This window comes from Falco naumanni, chromosome Z, assembly GCF_017639655.2.
Source record: "Falco naumanni isolate bFalNau1 chromosome Z, bFalNau1.pat, whole genome shotgun sequence".
NCBI lineage: Eukaryota > Metazoa > Chordata > Aves > Falconiformes > Falconidae > Falco > Falco naumanni.
Window position 1 is genome coordinate 32,290,019 of NC_054080.1, and position 6,825 is coordinate 32,296,843.

Sequence of the window (6,825 nt, forward strand, 5' to 3'; positions counted from 1 at the left end):
TCCCGTGATCGTTCTTATGCCTGTTGCTGCGTCTTGACATACTCCCAAAGGAGAGCTACTCAGTAAACATCGCCATGTGCTAAAAACACTTCTGAAGTCCCAGTTAAAAGCTCCCCTGCTCTGGGAAGGCAGCCCTGCCTTCTGGATACATCCTTCCAAACCAAGTGATGAGGGGAAGGACTGGGTGCCAAGCCCCACCAAGAATGCTCTGAGGATGCCAAGTTCAAGAAAGAGCCGAGCAGTGCGGCAGCGCCGGTGGCATTGGCTGGGCCAGCTCACACCCGGGCACATGGCTGGACCCTGGCTTGTTCTCTACAGATGCATGGGTTCCAGATCTGACACTGAGAAATGGCAGAGGGGCTGGTTTCTTCTAGTTTCATATATGAATACTAAGATTTCAGAAGCATGCAGAAGCTAGAGGGGGAAGCAAACCGAGGAAGCTGTGAGCGCACTGTAGTTCAAGCTGTTGTACGTTGGCACTTAGGGTTTATGACCACATAATCAGTTTGGTGTGGGATTACTGTGACTTCTAAATGTGAGCCATGCCTCCTTCAGCACTCTGGGAGTTACTTAATGCTTTTAATTTCCATGTTGTACATGGCTGCAGGCTGTTTCACACATGCTAGCCAGACCACTCTTCGGAGATTTCCACTCCATTCTAATACAGTTTAATTTCTGGGACAGTCTGTAGCACTCTTGCAATAATCTTGATGCTTTCCAAATTAAATACAGATGGGAGGCAGAACAACAAGATGCTGAGAGCCTTCATAGGTGCTTTGATAGATGCTTGAAAGTTGATTTTGCGTGTCCATTTGAGTTTCAGAGCCTAGTTCTATAGAAAAGTGCTGTGAATGTATGGTGTAGGAACCCCAATGTACTTGCTCTCTTCAACAATTCAGTACTTCTGGCCTTGAGTGTCTCATACTGGTGCCTTCAGAAGTGCTCAGTGAGGAGATAATTTAGACTGACTGTGCTCTATTATCGACAGGGTGTAGATTGAAAGCTGGGTGCTTTGCATTTCTTGAATAACCTGCAGGATTGTGTTCATTTTTTTGCTTCTGAGATGGTCCCTTTCTCCTCCCCCTCTGTCTCTGGTGTCCTTGCAAGAGTGGAACAGGCATGGCCCTTGCACAGCTTCCAAAAGTGGTGTCCAAATGTAAACAATTCAATGGGTCATCACTTATTCCTGGGCACTGCCCATGTTCTAGACTAAGGGAAACAAAGGCCCAATGGTGCTTTTGCAGCCTACCATCTCTTTTCCTTCAGCCTCGGTGACTCAGGTTCTGGCATATGCTCTTCAGGTGGATCTGGCAATTGCATCAGTTGCGAGAAGTCAAATAGCACGTCACATACAAAAGCTGTGAACCTCTCTCACTTGTTCTGATGTGGGCTGGTTACTTTCTGTTTCACCTGCAGCTGGCTGCACTAAAGTAATTTTTAGAAGTTTTCCCTTTCTCTGGTGTGACATAGCAACGTGTAAGATTATGACACACAAGTTGCGTTGGGTTTCCCCCCACCAACTGTAAATGAGGTCAGGAAGTGTAAAGGACAACATTTCAGCACATTTGGGCAGATGTCTCATCATCTGAGCCATCCTGTCAAATCCGAAATTCATGCCTTTGTCATTCTTGCTACAGCTCTCAAATGTCAGTTCCAGAAAGACCCTGCCGCAGGGGAGGTGGGGAGCCAGTGACTGTAACCGATGGCCAGCTCTGAAACTGAACCCATCAGTCCAGAGAGGTGGTTAGATGGATGGAGGCTGTTCCCTACTGTCAGCCTTCGGTGTGCAGGTTGGGTAGGACTGGAGGCCTGATTCTGAGAGGCCAAGTTGCAAAGGCCAGTCACAGCTCTCTGGCTATGTGTCATGTCCCATGATTTTACTGCTTTGGGTAGTGCATCCTAATGACTAGGTTTTGGAGGGTATCTCAAAGCTCATTCTTGAGGACTAAAGTAACCCGGACCAGGAAGTGCAGGATGAGACCAACAGGGCAGCCAGATCACATAATTTCTGACCATCCCCTTGCAGCTTTTACTAATTTTTGGGTGCACCCCAAGTCAGATGCCCTCTAAGCCATACTGTTGTGTTAAATGGACTCCTGTTCTGCTCGGACCTGGCAGCTCCTGTGCACCTGTATCCACAGAGTCTCATAAGCCACAACACAGCAGCTCTGAACACTGTACTACCTCAGCTAAATAAGTCTGGGATTAAATGTCCATCCTTTGGTCAGCTTGTTGGTTGTTTTTCTTCTCCTTTAATCAAGCAAGGTTTTTTTGCTTTGGACCTGGTAGAGCCGTCTCTCTGCAGTTTCCTTAGGGAGCTTGCTGCTGCTGGTGACTGGCAGGCAGGACAGAGGACAATTCCATTGTCTGTGGCTCTGAGCTGTGGGCCCAGAGGAAAAAAATATGAAATGTGTCCTTGGCTGCAACTATTGCATCTGCTTAGCAGCCTCAGGGAGGGGCCTTAAGCAAATCTTGCCCCTGAAGGAGGTTTCCAGCAACCCGTGGCCTGTGCTTTATGGTGGAATAGCCATGCCCCTGCATTACCCTCTTCCTCAGCAGGCAGCTGGGCCTCCCCATGCTCTGCAAGTCCTAACGCTTATACACAGCGCAAAGAGAAGCTCTCTGCCTTCCTCTCCAACCCGTTCCCTCCCTTTCTGTATGCCTGAGCTCTCCTTCAGTGCCTCCCACTCACTGCTTTTCCCTAACCCTAACGCTGCATCTCCATCTGCTCCCTCCGGCTGCAGCTGGGAGCCTCCCCGGCTCCCCTCCCTCTGTCCTTGCCGTCCTCGCCCAGCTGTGTGGGGGCAATTCTCTGCTCTGCAGCTCGCTGAGTACACCCTCCTGAAGAAAGAAGGGTAGAGAGGGTGCATACCAGCAGGAGCGTTCCCCTCCACGGTTTCGCTTGTTGGTGTACAGAAGAGGGAAATCTCAGCTCGGTGAGCTCGCAAACCGGCCGGCAGCGCCTGACACGTGCGGTGTGCCCACAGGGTCAGCACGCCCTTGCTGCCCTGTGCTGGGCAGGATGCGGGCAAAGCCACAGCAAGAACATGGCCCTAAAAACTGGGTGGGCTTTGTGGATTTGCCCCTCGGCTCCAAGGAGCTCTTGGATCTCAGTTCTCTTTGGCGTTTGTGTTCAGCATGCTTAAATGGAGGAGAAAATGAAGGAAAATGGCAGAGGTAAATTACACAAAATTGAGACTAATGTAAATACTTTGTAAAAACACCAGCATGGGGAGACTTGTAACTATTCCCCAAAACACACTTTAGAAAATCAGCAGCTTGAAGGTAATTAAGAAAGCACAACAGAGGTGCCAGATTACCTCCGCTGTTTTGCCACAGGGCAAGGCTCTCCAGCTTCTCCAGCTGGAGATTAAGTAGAGCTGACTGTGGGGGAATATATCCCAGTCGCTTTCTCTCCTCACTGTAGTCTTTTGGGGAGAGATGGAGATTTAACTACAGGTGCTGGCCAGCTGGGTCAGTTTCAGGAGATTAGCAACTCTCCGTCCTCACCTATAATTTCTCTTTCACAGTGGGGCTATTTTTAGTGAGTGGTGGACAAAATGCTTCCGTAGGGACTGTTCTGAAGCCTGTCACCAGATCACCTGAAAGCACGCACTGTGGGTAAAAGACCAGGGCCAAAACTCAGCTGTGCAAATGGCTGGCCATCTCATTAAATCTCTGAACATCTTCAACCCCCAATATCCTCCTTGGATCACACCGTGCCTTTCTGGAGGTGCCGGAGTCCTACGGATGCCAATTCTGGAGATTTTAAGGCAGGGGCCTCTGTTTGGGAACAGCCGTGTGGGCTTTCCAGTGCCTGCGTAGCTATGGCTCTGGCAGCATGACTCATGACAAGCCTTTCCCAACGCCTTACCAGTTAATCCTTTCAGTTTCTTTAAATGAGACACAGGGCAAATGTGACTCATTGTCACTTTTGGGAAATTACAGATTTGCAAAGCATGGCCCAGGGGAGTGTCCGCCTTGTGCCACACAGCTGGGATCGGTGCCTCCTGCCCTCGCCTACTTTCCTTTCTGCTTTCAAAGTTAGCATCACTTCTTCCTTTTGACAGCCAAAATCAGGAGAGACTTTCTAGGGTCCTCTGTTGCCTTTAGGTGAAGAGAATGTGCTGGGCTAGAAAGAGAAATTGCTTGAAGAGAAGCATTTGCTACATGTCAAACTGTGTGCTGGCGTTGCTTTATAAAAACCACACACCAGCTTTGCAAGAAGCTGTGGGAGGGTGAGTCCCTCCTTCTCGGACAGATCCATGGCTGTTACAGCTAAGCACTGTGGTGCTGGCAGCCCGGCTAGTGCATGATATTTACCCCTTCGCTCTGCTTCTTACTGCTTCATGCCACTGCAGTAGCCACATTGCCTCCCCAGAGCAGGCACCCAGCAGCAGACGGTGTCCATCTGGCCAGGAACTGTTACAACAGCTGTAGCCTGACCTTTTGATGTGCTGTTGTTCCCTGGTACCTTCCAAATCACAACCATGTGGGGTCTTCTGCAAAGCTTCTGCTTCACTCTGACAGTCCTTAGGATCTGCATTAGCATCCGTGTTAGTCCTGCCTAAACTTCCCCAGGTGCATCAGGGCCATCTTTGCCATCAGGGCACATAAGGAGAGCAGTCTGGAGGTCTTTGTCCTGATGCTGTGTAATGGGAAGGGTCTGGCTGCACTTCTGACCTTTTGAGGTCAGGAGAGGGGAACAAAAAAAAAAAAAAAAAGAGAGAACAGGGAACTTCAATTTCCTCTTGCTCCTTGAGCACTACACCAGGGCTGTTCCAGGAGAAGTACGGGGTACCCAGCCAAACTGTGCACCTTGCTGAGACAGTCCCGGGAAGGATGAGCCTGTAGCTGCATTAATCAGACAATTTTGCCAAGATGAGGAGACCCAGGCAACCTTCCAGACTGTTTCAGGTGCACTCCTCATGGTCCACAGCTAATAATTTCACCTAGCTTGCATCTCTTCATGGAAGCACAGTCCAATGGACTAAAACTACACACATAATTAAATACAGCTCTCCCAAGCAATAGCTCTGCATACAAGGGACCTGCAGGTAGGTGAAAAAGGTGCAACCCCATGCCTCCACTCGTCTAGGCTTGCAGCAGACCAGAGTCCCAGCAAACTGAGAAACAGGGTCTCAGCATTTACAGAAAGGTCCGTGGAAAGCAGGCTCTCTTTCTCTTTCCCTCCTACTGCTGTGCTGGGCATGCTCCCCAGCAAGAACGCAGTTGTTGCAAGGACTCCAGGTGAGTTTGACAGCCCAGACATCTCTGTGTCATTTCTTCTTCCTCCCTGTTTGCCAGTGCCAGGGAAGGAAAGCACACAGAAGAGCAATGTGCACCAAGCCCATGCCTTTGTGATTTGGTATCTATTTGAACACCCCAGGGTGTGGGTGGAGTAAGCACAATGTTCAAGGCATTGAAGTGAGAACCTGGGCAAACAGGAGTGAGGTAGCGTCTGAGACCACAGAGCAAATATTTGCCTGCAATGCACTTTGGCAGATAACTGAAAGGCAGCCAGCAAAGGGTGGAGAAGTCCAGTGGAGACAAGGCACTGCTTGTTTGCTCAGCCATGCAAAGGACATAAATGCAAACCTAGAGCCATTCAGGCTTCTCAAGCAGCAGTAAAAGGTGAAAAACAGGAGTGGGCCAGTCACAGCCGGCCTACACGTGCCTAAATGCCCTCCAAGTGCAAGTATGAGCATCACCTCAAGAGGCAGCTCACCTGCCCCTGATGTGCTGGCTTGTACCTCTGAGAACCAGCGCTTTTCCAGGCAGGGAGAGGGAGCAAAAAGACTTTCCTGTGCCACCTCTCTTCACGTTTACAGCAGGAGCTGCCCATTGCTCTCTCTGGCTTGAGAGAACGGGGCAGGAGCAGCACAGCTGGCACCAGCTCCTGAACCCGTCTTGAGCCTCCAGACTCACTGTTTGCTTACTGCATGGTCAAACATCTGCATTTCAGTCCTGCTGGGTTTGTGGCATTGCGTGTTTCATGATCCACCCAGCTGGGAACCTTTCTGCTACCTGATAAGGTGCAAGGGCAGAAACCCTTGTTGCACTAACCCTTGCTGCAACCCCGCTTGCCCCCCTCTTCCCCCCAAAAACCATAGGCAGAATCAGACCCCCTTTATGTTCAAGGGATAATATTAAAAAAGGCAGAAAATAGTATTTTGTGGTGCCTTTTTCTGAGCAATAGCAAAACTCAGGCTCTGTCTGGATCAACAATGTTCATGTTGGGATGAAGGCGGTGACCACCTTCTTCTTTCGTACCTGATTTTACTGTTTACAAAACGTGTGTATCCTGCTGCCTCAGACAGATTTGGTAGCACAGGGCAGGCCTCATATTGGCAGTAACAGCTGTCTTGGCCCCAGAAGTGGGTGTCTTGATGTGACTGTGTCCTCCCCAGCACTAGGAACCATTGGAGCAAGGAGCCCTGGCTCCAGGCCAAGCAGGGAGCTCCTTGTGTTTCAAACTGCCCCTCTCTCAAAAAGATTTCAGTTTCTCCTCAGTTTTCTCCCAGTCATCCTTTTGCTGTGAAAATCCACATTGACTTAGACACCATCTTCATGCTCAGGGGTGAAAAGCTGTTGATGTACAGCTGTACCCCTGCTGGGAAGCCTCCTGGCCCTTCTGGAAATAAATAGGGGCTGGATGACATATGCCAACACCTGAACAGAAAGAGAAAGCTCACTAGTGTTCCTGGGGGATGGCTCACCCTCCTTCCCTGGAATGGGTGATGTTTCCTTCCTGCAGTAACTGCTGGGTGTATGAGACCATGGCGTGGGGAGCCCCATGTGAGGTCCAGCCACTGTGACCTGCTC